Genomic DNA, 18,856 nt, shown 5'->3' on the forward strand with positions numbered 1-18,856 from the left:
TCCAGTGTCTTCTGTTTTCTCACCTCCCATACCCATCTATTCAACTTCATGTATTCTTGTTGTTTGGCATCTCAAATTTAACAAACTGAATTAATTTTCTTCTCATATAAACAAAGTAAATAATGTCACTCACCTGCCTAAAATTCTGTTTCCTCCCTTTGCCTGTAGGATAGAGATCTAAATGTCTTAGATTGGCCCTGCAAGCTCTTTGCAGCCTGTCCCAACCTCACAAACCACCCCAGCTCCCGGCCCACACGCTCCGTGTTCCGGCCATTGCAGCGAATGCCTGTGGCCAGACACACCAGCTCTTGCCCAACTCTGCACCTTTCTGCTTTCAGCACCCCTTCCCTGTCCCTCCCACCAAGTCTGACTGTTCGTGGAAGATTCAGGTCAAATGCCACTTCTCAGTAACACTTCCCCAACTTCCCGAGTTCGCTTTCTGGCCTCTGGCCTCGCCAGCGTGTTTTCTGCAGTCTCTGTACCAGCAGTTGCCCTCTTGCACTCCAGTCTGCATTTTCTTGCCTGCCTCCCAGGTGGACTATGGCCCTCCAGAAGAACACCGGTGCTCCTTCGCCTCGTAAACCACGATGCCGAGAGCCTGGCTCCTAAGGAAATTTGCTGAATGAATGAGAAGAGAAGGGGTTAGGTACTTTTATCAGAAACCTGAGCAAAGATCATTTCTTTACATGGGCAGTACATTTATATGACATTCCCGGTAGCCACAAAAAGCTGGAAATAGGAGAGGCTGTGCGATCCCCATAGTTTATCCCCATATGTGTTCTTTAGGGAAAAGAAGTGTTTTGGGCCCTAAGTTCAGTGACAGTTGCCCGTTTGAATCCTCCTGTCTCGCACCTGCTTCCCCAGCTCCCAGGCCAGTGTGAGGAAGGACACGCCAGGAGGGTGGGAGACTGAGACATGCAGAACAACCCTAGTCTTTGTGCTCAAGCCTCAAGAATCCCTAGGACCCCAGCGTCCTAGGGTGGTGCGAACGTTCCCCTTTTAGCCCTTGAAGCTGTGCCCCAGAACTGCTCAGAGGTGTGCGTTCCCGAGGCTGCAACATCACTCTGCTGTTCGCACCCCATCTTCCACTGACCATCCTCGTGGTACCCAGTTCAGGGACACAGACTCCATTTAAGGGACAGAACCACTCATGAACCTAATGTAGAAGCAAATTATCTTTATTACAAAGCACTTTAAATACACAAAGCTAAAGTGCGTTATGTATACAAAAATTCAAATCCCTTGTATTTTCTCAACTAGAGAAATAAATGTACAGACTAACCCTTAAAACACTATAAAGCCACATTACTTTGGTGTGAGGGATGATGCTCTTTGGCTGACATGAAATCTCTAATTTTTTCTTAATACCAAAAAAAAAGTCTTGGGTCTGGTTTAATATTTCATCTGCTTTCATATTTCTGGCTTTAATACTAATGTGTAGAATGTCTTTTTGTATCAGCACATTGTGCAAAATGTCATCATTGACTTAGTCTTTGATAGCAGGTTCAGAACTGTCACACCTCGCATTTAACCAGATTCTGCCAGCCGGCAATCTGAAATGCCGATCTAAATGGGATGTCATAACCAACTGTCACCAGTTGCTCATGTCAGATAAGAGTTAGCATGGAGGCTATGCTGAAATCCGCATTCAGGGGGTATCTAATTTAATATTGCCAGATGCAGGAACAGGAATTCATCACTAAAATTAGTTCCGGATGCCCACGGGAATTAAAAAACAGTTCTGGTGTCAGCACCATGTGTTGGAAGAAACTGGTATTCATGCAATTTCAAGAATGATTTGACCATAACTCAGGTCCCTTATTATTGTTGCTTTCTCTTTGTCTTCACATTAAAATATCTGAACTGTCAGGAAACCTCAGTTTGCTCGGGGACAGACACCGCTGAAGTCAGGGTTTACTCGCTGCAAACCTTTATTTCCACGTGGGACCGCTGCTGCTCTCTTGCCATGAGCCCATGGAAATAAAACGACCCATCCGTCCAGCACTGTGCATCAGAGCCTCGGCATAGTCACACCTTAAAAAAATGATGCCTTCCATATGAAAATGGCTTTCAGCTGCGAGTTACCACTGCGAAAGAAGAGTTTCAGCTTACTAATTATAAAATAATTTAGCATGACTATAATAGAATTTTCCCTGTGTGCCAGGGACCATTCCAGGCTCATGGTCAAATCTTACCCAATGTCCCTGCATGGAGATCAGTACTCCAATGCCCTCCTTGGGGTGCGCTGTAGACTGAATATTTGCGTCCTCACCCCCGCCAATTTATGTGTTGAAGCCGAGTCCAGCAGTGTTAGACTCCTCTTAAATGCACATTTCAGTATTGTCCTGGTACTAACTTTATCGGCATTGCGATGGCCTGCGGAGGTGGGGCTTTTGGGATTCGGTCATGAGGGTGGAGCCCTCATGGGATCAGTGCCTTGTAAGAGACCCCAGAGAGCTTCCTCCGCCTCTCTGCCACGTGAGGACGCAGCGGAAAGAGGGCCGTCCATGGACCAGGACGCGGGCTCTCACCAAAGGCTGAATGTGTCCGTGCCCTGCTCTTGAACTTCCAGCCTGCAGAGCTGTGACAAATCAGTTTCTGTTGTTGATGAGCCACCTCATCTATGGTGCTCTGTTACAGCAGCAGGTGGGTCCTCACCTGTCACTACTCCGTGAGTAACCCTGCCGAACTAGGCCAGGCATCCCAGCTCCACCCCTGTCTTGCCCAGACCCGCAGGATGTGAGCAGTCAGTCCTGACAGCGTCGGTGGGAATGCCACGTGCAGCCTGGGGAAGGTTGAGCAGCGTAGACCCTCCCCCCTAGCCCCCTGCATGTCAAGGCAAGCTGCGTCTTCCCGAGGTCCGGCGGAGAACTGCCTGGCCCACAAGGAAGGGTCATCCTCCCATGGCTCAGACACTATAAGCTCCCGATGCCAGGACATGCAGCCAGAATAACCTCAGCACTGAGTAGAGGCAGCAGACGTCTCAACAGCCAACAGACCCTCATGGCAGTGGGTTCAGCCCTGATCGGCCTTACTTCCCTGGAGGCCAATTTGGCTTCTTCAGGTGGAGAATGAATGGAGGGTAACTCCTACCTAGTCATGGTACTGATGATTCAGATCACTGTGTCTTCAACATTTTGGATAGCTTAAGATCTTTTGGTCAAAAGCATGTGTTCAAGAGATTAGTCTCAAAGGAGTTCGCACCCACCATGGTCTTCACAAAGTCAAGTAAGAGTTGCTGCCATATATTAAACGATCCTGTGCTTGGTGCCATGCTAAGCACTTTACTTATATTAGTTCACCATCCCCCCCACACATACTTAATAATGTTTCAAGGACCTATTGCTGTGTATAATCTATCCCAACTCTCAGTGTCTTCAAAGAGACATTCAATTCAATTGGGTGTCATAATTGTGTGAGATGACTAGACTCAGCGAGCTGTTCCGTTCCACGGGCCTGGCCTACCTGGAGTGTCCAGGATGGGGCCCTGGTGGGGAAGCTAGAGGGCCAGCTGAGCTGCGATTCTGGGGTGATGGGCCTTTCACGTAGCTTCGTCACATGGGTACACTGGTGGGTGACCAGACTTCTTTCATGGGAGCTCAGAGTGCCCCAAAGGGGGCCACAGTACCTTCCTATGGCCTAGAGCTAGAGTGGCGTGGTGTCACTTCTGCGGCTTTCTGCTCCTACAGCAGGTCACTGGACCAGCCCTGATGTGGAAGGGGAGGGACCACACGACACAAGAAGGGAGGGGTGCTGCTCACTGAGGAATGGAGGCACAAACGGACGGAGTTACTTGCTCAGGGGCCAGTGAGAGCTGGTGTACTGCTAGATGCAAGATTCAAACTTGGGTCCACCTAACTTCAAACCCACATTCTCAACTACTGCTAGACTGGTCATGGGACATGATGAAAGAGGAGCAGAGGTGAAACCAGTGTCAAGAGAGCTAACAGCCACCCTGCAGTAAGGCTGACAAATGATGCTGGATCAACTTGCCAAATAGATTTTAGTTTCTCTCAGAGAAACAGCCACAAGGAAGAGGCCCCCTGCCGGGGACAGATGACAGAATTTAACAGATGAAAACACAGAACTGCTGAACTCTGTTTTGGCTTCTGTTCTGTGGCGGGGGTCATGGTCTTCAAGCCATGAAGGGCAGAACCGACGGCAACCAGAGGGAGGCTGCCTGACACCTTAGACTTGGAGTCGAAAGACGTGGGGCACAACCTGCCCAATTGCTTTCATGGTAGCAAACCATCCCCGCCCTCTGAGACTGCATCCACATCCCTAAAGGAAAAGATAGAAGCCGGCACAGAGGTTGTTTGGAAGATTGCACAAGAATTTGTGAGGGTTGATAGATAACACGGATCTAGTGCAGAAATAGGCTCAACCAACATTGAGTTTTATTTATTTTTTTATTAAGGTATCATTGATGTACAATCTTATGAAGGTTTCACGTGAGCCACACTGTGGTTACATTTACCCATATTATCAAGTCCCCCACCCCCACCCCACTGCAGTCGCTGTCCATCAGTGTAGTAAGATGCTTCAGAGTCACTACCTGTCAATGTTGACTTACTGAGAAGCCCATAGATTTGAAGACTGTATTCCAGAGGACTAGGAAAGTATATAGAAGACATCGGGAGTGTACGGTGTTCTTTAAAGAATGTGGGAAACAGCAGAAGAGCAGGACTGAGGAGAAGCGATCATAGTCCTGAGTTCCAAAAGGTGGAAGGCATTTCCACAAAATGTGGGCCGATACCTTTGATTTTGATCCTGGACAAGGTTCTAGGAGAAATTTTTCAAAGACCTAAGTCATGATATAGCCATACAATGAAAAACGATAGAATTACTAAAAACTGTGTTGCAAAAGCAAATCTGATGACAAGGAAGAATAGCCTCAATAGAGCAAGCCATAAAGCAGAAGGCAGAACAGTAGGTCTGCGCTATGACTTTAATCTGGTTGAAAAACTCTCAGTCTGTCTTTGATGAAGTGCTGAAGGGCTCCTTTTGCAGGCTCCTTTGCTGGCCACCTTCCTTGGCTCCCTGACATGACTCCTTGGGTCACTCAGGGCCCATCTGAGCCTTCCTCTCTCTCCTTAGGGGGTGTCATCTTTCCCATGATTTTAACACCATTAGTCGCCGAGGGCTCCGGTGTGCATACCAACACCCGCGCCCCATCCCGCTCTCCAGGCCGCCACGCCTGACTGCCTGGACTTGTTCTGCATCTCCACTTGGCTGGCTTTCAATCTTTGAAAGCACTAGAGATGAAATGGAATTCTAAAAACATTCAAGTAACCCCCAAGAAGGCCTACACAGGAGAACAGGAAGGAGAAACTGGATCTCTCGTACATTATTGGTGGGAATGCAAAATGGGTGTAAAAACTTGCCTATGCAGAAGGGCCAGTCTGGAAAATACTAGGCAGTTTCTTACAAAACTGAACATGCACTTATCATGAGACCCAGCAGTCATTCTGAGGCATTCACCCTTGAGATATTAAAATTTATGTTCACACAAAAACCTATACATGAAGGTTCATAGCAGCTTAACTCATAATAACAAAATCCTGGAAAGAACCCGAATGTCCTTTCATAGGTGAGTGGTTGAGCAAACTCAGGAACATTAACATAATGGAATATTACTCAGCAGTGAGAAGAAGGATTGGACTATTGGTCTGTATATGCAACAAGTTGGTGGGATCTCAGGGGCATTATGCTTAGTGGAAAAAAGGTCAATCTCTAAAGCTTGCATGCTGTATAATTCCATTAGGCACATGCTCAAAAAATAGTACAGACACAGAGAAGAGATGAGTGTTTCCAGGAGTGGGGAGTGACTGCAAAAAAAAAGGCGGCTTAAAGGAATTCTTTGTTGATATTGGGACAGTTTTATATCTTGACCGTGGTGGTAAATATATGAATCTACTCTTGGGCTATAATTGCACAGAACTGCACACATACACACACACGAATGTAGCTTTTACAGTGGTGAGAATCGAATGTGTCTGTGGTCTAGTTTACAGTCCTGCAGCGGTGTGAATTTCCTGTCCTACAACTATGGCGGATTCACTGTGGCGGGTGCTGGGTGAAGAGCACAGGAGACTCTGCTATTTTTGCTACTTCCTGTGACTACGATTACTTCTAAATAAAGAGTTATAAAAAGTAAAAATATATCTTTTGTAGTTATTTTCTAATTGTGAGAATAATTCATGATTGCATTACTCAGGGGTCACTCGACTGCAAGTACCAGAAATTAATTCCAGCTGAACTTGGGCTAATCAGGCTATTGTGCTGGGTTGTCAAGGACCCCCTAGGCAGACTTCATGCCAGGTCTTTCTTGGGAAGTGGCTAGAACTGGGGTCTGCAAGGACTTTAGGGCCCAGAGCCATCTCCTGTCCTCCTCTTTAACCTTTGGTTCTTTGTCCACAGGCTGTCTCCCACCAAGACTGGCCAGGCTTTCTCAGCCCTGACTGGGCATTCCGGGTAAAGCAGATGGTCTTTGGTCTGCAGTCTGGCCCCGTCAGGTATGGTTCCACCCTTGTAGTTTTGGAAATGGTTCTCAGAGAAAGTGAGGAGTTATGATTTGGCCAGATGCCCCAGAAGGTGCCTGTTAAAACACAGGAGAGGACAAGAAAAATGATTGGCAATCCCACATACCAGTTGGCACCCACAGTGGAGGGCATTTGAGGACAGATTAATCAGGGGCCCATTTACAAGGGTGCAGGCAGGCTGACGGGAGGCTCCCGGACATGGGGCAGAGCCCTGGAGCTGATGGCAGTGAGGCCCCTGACTCCCTAGGCCCAAACCGCACAGGACAGTGGTCCCAGAGCCCTCAGGGCTGGAGCGCTGGGGAGGGACCTGGACAGGAAAGAGCTGGAGGGGCACATTCCCTCTGTATTCCCCTCCCTCCATCCAATCACTGGTCCTCTGACCAGAAGCCAGAGGTCAAGGGGCCCACACAGGTCAGCCTCCAGGGCACAGAGCAGGCGGAGAAAGGTGCAGCAGGTGCAGGGGGGCAAGCAGAAGATGAGCAGCACATTCCGTCACCACCCACAGGATTTCGGTGCATCACCAACTACTGTCAGCCCCTAGGTTCCTTTTTACGGCCTGCCTTTCTCACCCACGGAGCACCGTGAACATCTTTTAATGCCTCCAGAAATGTTATTCTGAGTGGCCCATTAGCAGTCTGTCACCCGGCATGACAGTGGGCTCTCCGGTCTGGCCTGCGGACGTTTCCCGCGCTGTCCCTGACGCCCTCGGTGTGGTGCTGCAGAGCACAGGCCTTTCTGCGCACACTGCACTGTCATTACTTGCTGACCATCTGCCTCTCCCCTAGACCAGTACCTCCTCGAGGTCCTTAATCCTAAGCCTAGTTCCCAGCGCCGAGTAGTCCTCAATAAATATTTGCTGGACAAGAAAAGGAGAGAATGACAAGTCCCAATGTGAAGGCCGGAGACAAGCACAATGTTCCTAATTCCTCCCAAGGGTGCTGATGAAGGTGCCAGCACGTGCCACCCCGCTCAGGGATGAGGCAGCCAGCTGCACAGCAAGGGGCCTGGGCCCCGAGGCCCACACACGGGTCTGACTCCCGGCTCTGTGTTTCCCAAGCTTGTAGAGCAAATCCCATGACATCTCTGTGTCTCTTGGTTTGCAAAATGGGGCCACAAGGGTTCTTACCGTGTTTTCCTGGGGTTTCCAATCCTTGTGACCCTATAAACACCGATTTCTCCTCTTTCTCAGTAGCCATTATTACCTGAGGAATATGTTGGGAAATTGCACAGAAATAGCAAAAAAAGAGAAAAATACCGAAAAACAACAACAAAAAAAGACATTGAATTAAGCTCTTCAGCAAGGAAAGCCTAAGATTACAATGGAAAGAAACCCAAGGACAGAGTCACCCGGAGGCAAGGGAATAGAATTGTGACGGGCGACTCCCCTTTGCCAAGACAAACACGTCTGTCACTTTCACCTCTACTTTCTACAAATACTTTATTGTTCAATATTTAACAAATCCACCCCTTGGAGAAGGTTTGATTCACCTGAGGAAATCTGACCCAGTGAGTACAAGCACAGCGTTTTTAGGTTGCAAACTTAACGATCAAATAAACCCAGAGAAAATCTCCTCCAGCTGTAAAATTAAGAGTTAGCAGACCTTAGAAACTTTAAATTGGGAGCAAATCCTCACTGGTTTTATTTTGACACTTAGTGGGTTATTGGGACCCATGTTTCTGTTAACCATTTTCTCCAGGTAATGTCTGACTCCTTCATCCCTGGTCTCAGTCCCACCTCGGATGGCACTTCAGCTTTGGGAGGGCTGGTCTACGCCAGCTGGCCCTTCTTCCAAGTGAGCTCAGGGGCCCCGGGCCCACGGCGGCCAGCCCGGCCCTCTGGCTGTGTGTGCCCCGGGTCTGAGGCTGCTGGCGGGTCCGCTGTGCCTCTGTGCAGGGCTCTCCGCTAGGTTTCTGGGCCTCGCCTCGGGCTCCTTTCCCTACAGATCCCCTTTCTGAGTTCCTGGCCCCTCACGTCCTGACAGTGAATGCTGGCTTTCTTTCCATTGCCTTTTATTTCCCATCATTTGGGGTTGGTGGTGGGCAAACTGGCGGGGGATCAAATAAGCCATATTTTTGTTGGCACGAACACAATCCACTGGCCTCCACACTCACGCCTCCGGCAGCCTTGCCTCCTGGGCCCCACACGCTCCCAGCCGTACACTAGCCTCTGTCACAGCCAGCGCTGCCCCGCACGGGAAACCTCACTGCGGCCCACACCGCCCCCCCACAGCCCCTGCCTGTGCTCCCGACACCCCCTCTCCTCCCCAGCCAGACCTACCCCACAGCCCGGGGCTTACACTTCCCAGCAGCCCCCGACTCCTCCTTCCCGCCTCGCCAAGCCTTCTGGATCCCCAAACCTCCTGTTCTCCTTTTCCCCTCTGGCAGGACTCCAGCTACGATCAAACCCAGACACCCCGCACCCTCCACCTGCCCAGGCTGCTGGACAGGGCGGGAGGGATGGCAGAGCCCCTCCTCCCGCGTGCACGCCGCGGGCGTTCAGCCGCCTTCCGGGGCGCTGGTGTACCCACTTCCCTCTCCCCTCTTCACCTCACAGCCTGCCATCCCTTCCCTGCTTCCCGGCTCTCTCCAAAACCGGCCCATGAAATGTGTGCCGTCCCATGAGAACTCATCTTCCCATCACCAGTCCCATGCCTGTCCGTGCACGTGTGCCCAGAAATGCGGCCCCTGCCTTACAATCACTGGCCCGTCCCTGCTCCTGTCTGAAGCCACCCCTCCCTAAGTGGACTGAATGCCAGTCCCTCACGCACCCACGGACCCGATGGCGCCCCCCGCTGGGCTCTGCTGCCTGCCCTCTTCACACAGGCGTGCTGCAAGCTCACACCTCTTTTCAACCGCCCGGACCCCACTCTGTGCTCCACTTCCAGCCCTCATAGAAAAAGATGTCTCTGCCTGCTCTTTTTTTCACTGTCCGCACTCCGTCTTCAACCGGATCTCATATGCTTTTGTCCTACCATTTTGCTGGAAAGAGTCTTTTTAAACTGGCCCATTATTTCCACAATTCCAAAGCCAAAAGACCCTTCTGTCCCCGATCCCTCTGCAGTGTGTGGCATGGTTGGTCACTCCAGGAGGACAACGCCTCTCTCGACTCATGAGCCCTGGGCCTCCCCTGTCTTTTCCCCTCTCTCTTTGTCCCCTTACCATTGGGACGGGAAGTTCTGTATTCATTAGGATTCTTCTCTACCTACGCTCTCTCCCTCGGTCACTGCACTGGGCTAAAGGGAGTCCGCACAGAATTCATGTCCACCCAGAAGCTGTCAATGTGGTCTTATTTGTAATAGGATCTTTGCAGACGCAATCAAGTTAGGATGAGGTCATACTGAAGTAGGGCTCTAATCAATGGCTCTAATCCAATGGCTGGCATCCTTATAGAGAGTCGGAGATTTGGACACAGACGACCACCAGGGGAATGTTCATTTGGCGACAGAGGCAGAAAGTAGGAGGGATGCAGCCACAAGCCCAGGAATGCCAGTGACACCTAAGACTGACCAGAAGCTGGAAAAGGCAGGGAAGGACTGTCCCTGGCACTTGCAGAGGGGACATGGCCCTATGTCACCTGGATTTCAGTTTTCTGGCCTCCAGACCGTGAGTGAATACAGTTCTGTTGTTTAAGCCATCCAGTCAGTGGCGCTCTGTTAAGGCCGCTACAGGAAAGTAATGCAGTAACCTGAGCCAGTCCCATGACTTCATCTACCATCTCTGCACTGATGATTCTGAAATACCCAACTCCAGTCCAAACCTGACACCTGAGTGCCACACAGGACTACCTGACCTTCTGCTTGCAGTCCCCGGTTGGGTGTCAAAAGGCATCTTGAACTTAACATAGCCGAGAGAACTACTGAATGCCCCTCAGCCTGCTCCTCACACGTCTTCTTCCTACTCAGTAAATCGAAACAAAGCAATTCCTCAGCCAAAACTTAACCGAATTCTCTCCTGTCCTATCATAGCTCTAAAGCTTTAAGGCTAAAACTTTAATCCAGGTCACATCAGCCCTCAGGTGAACCATGATCCTTTGTGTGGAACATCATCCCTTGCTAGATGGTCATCCATTCCCTGGACCATTATCCCTAACCTGGACCATCAGTCCCCGCCTGACCGTTCTCTCTCTCCTGGACCATCCTCTCGTCCCTGGACCACTTCCTCTGTCCCAGCTTTGGCTCTTACCCTTCCCAGACAGGGCACCCACATACAGCTGCTGGGGTGGTCGCATTACAGAGAAAACTGACTTGGCCACTCCTGATGCTGCCATGCTCTCTTTATGACGGATGCCAGGCCACCGTGGACTGCCATCCTGCCCCCCCCATACTCATCTTCTCTGTCCCCTGACCAGGCTAAGCTAGTTCCAACCTAGGAGCCTGGGTATTTGGTCTTTGCTTTGCTCTGAAAGCTTCCCGTGGGTGGCTGCTGGCTCCCTCCGCTTCATCGCTCAGGTGCCTTCAGGGAGGCCCTGCCTGCCCTCGTGGGGAAGCAGCCCCTCTGTGCCGCATTGCGGCTCTGTCCTCTGCATAGCCCCTGGCTGCGTCTGGAACTGTCTTTACTCATTACTCACCTCAGTTGCTTGCCCTCTACTGGAACGTGCTTCATAAGGACAGACTCAGCTTTGTTTCTATGGCATCTCTGCCTCCTCAACCACGGCCTGGGCTCTAGAAGATAGAAAGTTTCTCAACATATATTTGTTCACTGATGGACAAAGTCCATCACTAACTCTGGCACTAACAAGATGCTATGGAACTGGACTTGCTCTTTAAAGAACAAGCAGAAAACTCTACCTGTACAATGTTTTCCCTGGACCTTGACTTGAAGAAGTGCTTCTTCTGGAAGCCTCCAAAAACCACAGGGTCCAACCTGGGGCTGTACCCAGTCAGGCATCACTGCCATGTCTGGAGGCCGGCCGCCCGTGGCGCACCCAGCCCACACCTTGCCCAGCCTTAGGCATGGGGCAGGGTGTCTCAGCAAGGGTCATTCCCCACCTGTGAGAAAGCCATCTCTCCTGGGTCCCTACCTGGGCTTTACAGGGTGCCTCGTGATTACACAGTACTCTGTTCCACTTTATTGAAGGTGGCCGGGTCTAGAGCAAACACACATGTGTAGATACAAATGTTGAATCAGGAAGCCTTGGATTTATTCCCAGGTTTGCTTCTGGTTTATGTGGTTGTTATAAAGGTCATTTGGTTTTTCGATGTAGAATAAAACTTGCCTTTGCTTTACCACACAGGGAGGTTGCAAAGCCAAACGAGACTGTTTGTGAAATGTCTCAGGTAATTATAATCACTTTTCATTCCCAGAAGAGTATCACCAAAAATGTCAGTACCTCTAAAACCACTGTTACAGAAAACTCCAGGAGCCGTAACGGGTTGCAGCCAGGAGTGGCTGTGGGCACCTCGTCACCTGGTGAGTGCGGGGCTTTCTTTTGTATTGATCAAGGCTTGTGGGGACAAACAGGGCCTCAGGAGCCCCTCAACCTGGCAATGCCTCTTCAGCTGTCCACAGTCAAACACTGGGGTATAGTTTTGGTGCATCCCTCTTTCTGCACAAGTCCTGCGTGTGAGTCTTTCTGTACAAGTCTCCCTGTGTCCCTTCCTTTTCATTTCATACACAAATCTGCTCTTTGCTGCTTACTGGGCTTCTGACACTCTCTTAAACAGGTCCCCTACCTACAGTCTATTCCTTTCATATATTCTGCCTGTTATCACCAGATTAGTATCCTCAAAACACTGCTTGGTGTGCTCCTCTCTTGCTCTGAAACCTTCTATGGCTCCCCATTGCTTAAAGAGTAAAATCCAAACTCCTTAGGGATGACCCTAATCTGGAAATAAGATCACCTTTCCTACTTCAGCATTTCCTGTTTCTCCATTGTGGGCACCTGTCTACGTTTTACACACCTGCTTTCAAACACCTGTGTTTGCAGTCCTCCTCTCCTCTCAGTGGCCGCCCCGTGCCCCAAGCCCACCTGGATGACACTGGTCCAATCTGCACCTCCAGGTCCAACTGATGACAACCACTTCCAGTCTCAGCTCTGAAAGCACTGAAACCCCTTCAGCTCCTTTCACAGCTGATGCAGCACTGCCTCCAGGTGTTAGTGTGTGTGCACGTGCCTGTGTGCGCGTGCCAGGTGCGCGTGTGTGTGCATGTGTGCACAGTATGCTTTCCCCCCAGTGAGACTATAGCTCTTTAAGCTCTGAAGGACACGTGGTACTTCAGTGTTTCATCAGTTCTAAGACACACCTCTTCTGGCATTTGAACAACTCTGAAATTAGGATACATCTTAAAATCGATACATGTCACAGTTTAACTGCCTGTGTGTTTCTTTTTTGGCAGTAAATAAAACAATGATGAGCCATACAGTCAACTGTGTCCTAGGCTCAGTGAAAGGTGACACATCTCTAGATCGCCTGCAGCTCCTAGCTCAGGCCTTACACTTGGAAAGGCATTTTTACCTATTATTGATTGTTTGATGAGTGGATGCGATTTCAGAGGACCAGCACAGAAGCAGGTTCTGGATATATTTGAGACCACGCCATAACCATAGCTCTTTCTGTTCTTTCCCATTCCTCCCAGAATCAAAAAGTAAAAAGAGTACCTGCTTAAATGGAAGAAGGGTCATCGCAGATGTAGTTAGTTAAGATGAGGTCATCCTGGAGAACAGTGGACCCCTGGCCCACTATGACTGGTGTCCTGATAAGAAGATGGCCACGTGAAAACAGGGGGTGCCATGTGAAGATGGAAGACTGCGGGAAGGGTCTACAAGCCAAGCAATGCCCAAGATGCCAGCGGAGCCCCAGAAGGTGAGAAGAGGCAAGAGCGGGGTGTGGGGGGGGTTCCCTACAGGTTTCAGAGGGAGCAGAGCTCCGTTGACAACATGCTGATTTTAGACTTCTAGGCTTTACAACTATGAGACAATAAATTGCTGCTATTTTAAGCCACCCAGTTCAGGGTACTATGTTATAAACTAACACAGAAAAGTATAGAAAAGCCTAGATTAATGCCTCAAAACGCCCACTTTCCAGCCCCACCAAAACATGAAAAAACCAACAATTACTAGTGTTAATAGTAACTAATTAGAGGGGGACTTGATTTGTACTTTGAAGTGGTAAAGGATGATTTAAAGAGCAATAGATCATGGACATGGCTTTTTGGGCCAGAACAGGGGTGTGCTTCAGAGAAAGGTAATGAGGCTTCCAGGCAAGGTAGAGCCACGACCATTGCAAGCCTTTGGACTGGCTGTTTTAGGTCATGGTAAACCAAGTTCAGTTTTAAAGCTGGGAATTGCTATAGTAAAGTGGTTTTTAAACAAAAGGTACTGGGAAAAAAAATAAGGGCTCTGAAATCAGAACCAGGTACAAATGCTGGCTTCTCCACTCATTAACTGTGTGACTTAAAGCAAATTAGTTGACCACTCTGGGGATTAAGTTTTCTCAGGCCATGAAAAAGAGATGGCAGGAGAGTTCCTGGGAGAGCATAGTAGCAGTAGCAGTGAAGGCTTTGGATCTTCCCAATTCCCCAGATAAAACCAGACAGAATGATTAGACAGAAAAAACAAAAGCTCATACACAACATTTGTATGACATAGGTGTCCAGGCATCTCCATCAACTCCAAAATACAGCAGGAAGGATAAACCACTACAGCCATAAGACCTACATGGTATTAGCATCCATATGGAGAACCTAGGGAGGTGCTGGGGCATCTAAAAGACAACAGGTAGAAGCCAGCAGACCAATTAGTGGACAGTGACTGAACCTAGGAAAGAGTTGGCCTATTTAAATAGAAAGGGAGAAAGTGGGGTCCTGCAGTAAAACCTCAAAGGACTGGACTGGTCCAATCTTATAAACTGGCCACCAGGGCTCCCTTCCTGGATAGGGCCCCACATACTAAGGAGAAATTTCTTGGAGTAAAATCAAGATTGAGAAGAACAGGAATAACAGAAGTGAGGAAAAGAGAACGTCCAGATAATTGAGAACGAAGCCAATAAATGCATCAAGCAAGCTGTTACATGAAAACACAGAAGGATCTCTCAGTTAAAAAGAAAAAAACCTGTTAGAACCAAGCCTTCCTATAAAAGTACAGGAAAGCTAACTTACATAAAAATCAACAGCAAAAAAATATCAAGGTCAAACCTCATACAAAGTTACTACCTTGAAAAAGGATTAGAATAACATCCAAACAATGAAAGTACTCTGGAAAGACATGCTCCCCAAACAGGGAAAAACTGCTGTCTGCATTCGTTATTTATTGCTGCATAACACATTGCTACAAACTTAGCAGCTTGAAATGTACTTATTATCTTGCAGTTTTTATGGGCCAAAAGTCTAAACATAGGTTAACAAGCCTTCTGCACAGGGTCTCCTGAGGCTGAGATCAAGGTGTGGGCTAGGGCTATGATTTTATCTGAGGGTCAAGGTCCTTTTCTAAGCTCACTGGTTGTTGGCACAATTCAATTCCCTATAGAACTAAAACCTTCAACTCCTGGAAGCTAGCTGCCTATTGTTCCCAGCTCTGTGGCTCTTGCCACACATGGCAGTTTGCTTTTACAAGGCCAATAGGAGAGTATCTCAGCTGCTTTGAATCTTTTTGACTTTCCTGTCTCTGACCTCTAAATTCTAATTTTAATGAATCTCCTGATTAGGTCCACCTAGGATGATCTATCTTAACTTAAAGCCAGATGATTAGGATCTTAATTACATCTGAAAAATCCCCTCACCTTCACCATATAATGTAACTTACTAATGGAAGTAACATCCCTAATATTCACAGGTCCTGCCCACACTGGAGGGAAAAAGATTATACATGGCACATATGCCTGGTGGTTAGACTCTTGTGGGCTATCTTAGAAGGTATTTCAAAAAAAGATGTTAAGAAAATGACACAAGATGAAAAAGAACAACATAAGTCAAAATTAGAAATTGAGTTGCAGAAATAAAAAGGAACTAGAAACAGAAGAAAAACATCTTAGAAATGAAGAGAAACTAGAAGAAACACAGACCAAACAAATGCAACAGATAAATGACAAGAAAGACAGAAATTAAAAGGAGAATTTTTAAAACCCAAAAAGGGTAAAGAAAAAGGTAAAAGTGTGAATGAGAGTATGAAAAGTGTTGAAGATAGACAAAGAGGATCCAACACATGAACAACAGGGGTCCCTAAAGAAGGAAATCAAAACAAGGGATCAGAATCAATACTAAAAACTATAATTTAAGAAAATGTTTCTGAAATAACAAAGATTTAAAACCACATTTTAAAAGAGAACACATTGCACCTGGGAATACTGACCCACAAAAATCAATACCAAAGGTGATTCTAGTAAAATTACAGGATGTTAAGAAAAAGGAAAAAATAAACCTTGAGTATCTAGAGAAAATGGAGAAAGTGACTTATAAAGAGTATTAGGTTATTGTAAGACTTTTCAATAGCAATGCTTTATGCCACAAGAGGAATGTATTTGTAGTATCCAGAGAAAGATGAGAACCACAGATTTTACATAGGGCAAAAATACTTTGAAGTATTTTCAAAATACTTAAATAAAGTATAAAGAGGCACACATTCTTGAAAGCATGCAAGAACTCAGGAGACAGTGTTCCCTTGAGCTCTTCCTAAGAATCTACTGCAGAATGAGCTCCAGACAACTAAATGTCTGCCAACATCCACATAAGGATTATATATATAGTGAGTTATAAAACTAACATTAGTGAGGGTTAAAAAGGAGACACTACATATGTGATGACTATAGGATCTGACAATATAAATATGGTACTACCCTAACAAAGTGAGAATGGACATAGCATATGCAGGCAAGTTTTTAAAATGTTTTCAATAATTATAACTAATGTGGAATATTGGTATTGTTGTTCTAAGATTATAGTGTGTGTGGTGTGGGATAAATCAAATAAAAAATCTTAATTCAATCATTCCCTGTATCACAGAGAACCAGGATCTCAGTGTGGAAGACAGAAGATACAGATGAAAGAGAAGCAGTTAAGTAAAAATCTTGTTGTTCTCAATTTCAATTGAAAATTCTGAATGAACACAGGTAGATAGACAATGGCTAGAGACATGGGTACTTACGTCCATAAATAGATACAGATTTATAAATATATAAAATTTCACATATGTGTATGAACAAAAAGTACATATATATATATATATATATATACTCATTGACAACAATTTGGAATAATGACCAACCAGAATGCAACAGTCACCCAGAGCCTCTAGACTGTAGTCTTAAAATATTTTTCTCCATTAAAAGAAAGCAAAGATTCTAGGAGAACTGGCTGATTCTGGATTGGAGGTAGGACGTGTACTAGAAGAATCTGGAACATCTTGAGATACCAAATAGCAAAGAACTACCAAAGACAACTAAAGTTATGTCAAAATGACTCAGGAGTTCCCACTGATCAAAAACAGGACAATTTCAGACTTCATAAAGTGAGATTTCAGTGGATTGAAATGCATTAAATATTTTTAAGTCCATCAATTCATAATGCTTTTTAAGTAGAAACAAATGGATCACCTGAGGATGACAGGCAACCAATTCATTATCTTGAAAACTGAGTAAACAAAAGCAAAGATTTAAGCATTTGCCCCATCTTTCCTATGAACAGTACCACTAAAGACCAAATAATAGACGAAGGGATGGATCTGCTTGTAAATTATTCTTACAGCTAATAAAAATTATTTAAGCTGTAGAATTAGAATACTGCCAGTTTGCAACTCCAAATGAATTAATGGATCTGAACATTGATCATGAACAGCTGCTAAATTGAAATAGAACAAAAGCCACATACCTCCAAAACAAACAGGACATTACTTACAGTTTTGGGCAAAGGAATGGAATCAAGCTGCTGGATTCAGCTGTCAATCTTCAAGAGAAACAGAAGATGGAGGAAAATACTGAATTCCACCATAAGTTCATAGCCAGCAAAAACCTGACTTTGGAAACTTTACAGGTGACATGGCCAAAGTTCTTCAACAGATAAACTGTAAATAAAAAACAAACAAAAATTGATGGTGAGTATATTCATTTCCTATTGCTGTTGGAATAAATTATGACAAATGTGGTGGCTTAAAACAACACAAAGTTATTATCTGCTGGTTCTGGAGGTCAGAGTCTAAAACGAGTTTTATGTGGCTAAAATCAAGATGTTGGCAGGGCTGCCTTCCCTCTGGCCTCAAGGGGAAGTGTGTTTCCTTCTCTTTCCCACCTTCTAGAGGCCTCCTGTATTCCTTGGCTCCGGCCCCTTCCTCCACCCTTTGTCTGGTAAGGAGATGACTGGTGGCTGGGCCCCTAGCCAACTTCAGGCTGGGAGCTTATTACCAGAAAGACCAAGAAATGATTAGAGGGTTGGAACTTTCACCCCTCACCCTTGCCTGTGGGAAGATAAGAAGACAAGGGCTGGAAATTGAATCAATTACCGATGGCCAGTGACTTAATCAATAAAGCCTACATAATGAAACTTCCCTAAAAACCTTTAAACAGCAAGATCTGGAAGCTTCTGGGTTGGTGACTACACTGAAGTGCCTGGAGAGGGCATGGGGGCCCCTACCAACCCTCCCTACACCTATGTTTCTTGCCCTAGGCAGCTCTTTCATTTGCATTTGGGGGCTCCTGAGTTGTATTCTTTGTAATAAACTGGTAAATATAAGTAAAGCACTTTTCTGAGTTCTATGAGCTATTCTAGTAAAGTATTAAGCCTAATGAGAAGGGTTATGGGAATATGGGAACCCCCTGATTTTAGAAACAGTCAGAAGTACAGAGGCAACCTGGGACCTGAGACTGGCGTCTGAATTGGGGGCCAACTTGCAGGACTCAGTCCTTAGCCTGTGGGGTCTTTGCTAACTCCTAGCAGTTAGTGTCAGAATTGAACTGAGTTGTAGGACACCAGCTGGAATCCGGAGAGTTGGAAGAACCCACACATTTGATGTCAGCAGTGTTCTGTGGGCAGAACTAGATCTTGGTATGCACCATGTTTACAAGGCCTGGCTCTTGGTCTGTGGGCCACGGGGTGCTAATATCAAGCCCCAGAATCAGGATACTTGGTGATGGCCTCACCGGCCAGGCTGGACATCCAAGGTCTCTCTCAGGCTGCCTGCCCACCGGAACTTCTGGCACGGAGGGCCAGAGCGGGAAAAACATCCCCTCTGGTCTGCTGGCCCCCAATGGGAAGGGGAGGCAGAGGGACCACGCTCGCCGGTCAGATGACCTGATTCTTCGTGGGAAGCAGAGGGGTAGGGCAAGGGGCCGCCACACCTCAGGAGAATCCCTCCTCACAAAGCCCAGAGCACGGGGGAGGAGGAGGCC

The 18,856-nt window shown here is 47.1% G+C and overlaps 1 long non-coding RNA gene across 2 annotated transcripts; it reads right to left on the bottom strand.

Annotated features, from left to right (window-relative positions):
• Nucleotides 1-4,400: 4,400 nt before the first annotated feature.
• Nucleotides 4,401-18,823, bottom strand: LOC118968524 (uncharacterized). 2 transcript variants are annotated; one of them, XR_012132039.1, is made up of 5 exons: nt 18,608-18,823; nt 17,370-17,535; nt 11,110-11,203; nt 7,669-7,744; nt 4,401-6,598 (listed from the first exon to the last, which is right to left on the bottom strand). It is a non-coding gene; the product is annotated as an uncharacterized lncRNA (long non-coding RNA). The 2 variants fall into 2 exon arrangements; XR_012132040.1 differs by lacking the exon at nt 7,669-7,744.
• Nucleotides 18,824-18,856: the final 33 nt, after the last annotated feature.

The sequence above is a fragment of the Manis javanica genome, chromosome 6 (genome assembly GCF_040802235.1).
Source record: "Manis javanica isolate MJ-LG chromosome 6, MJ_LKY, whole genome shotgun sequence".
Lineage (NCBI taxonomy): Eukaryota > Metazoa > Chordata > Mammalia > Pholidota > Manidae > Manis > Manis javanica.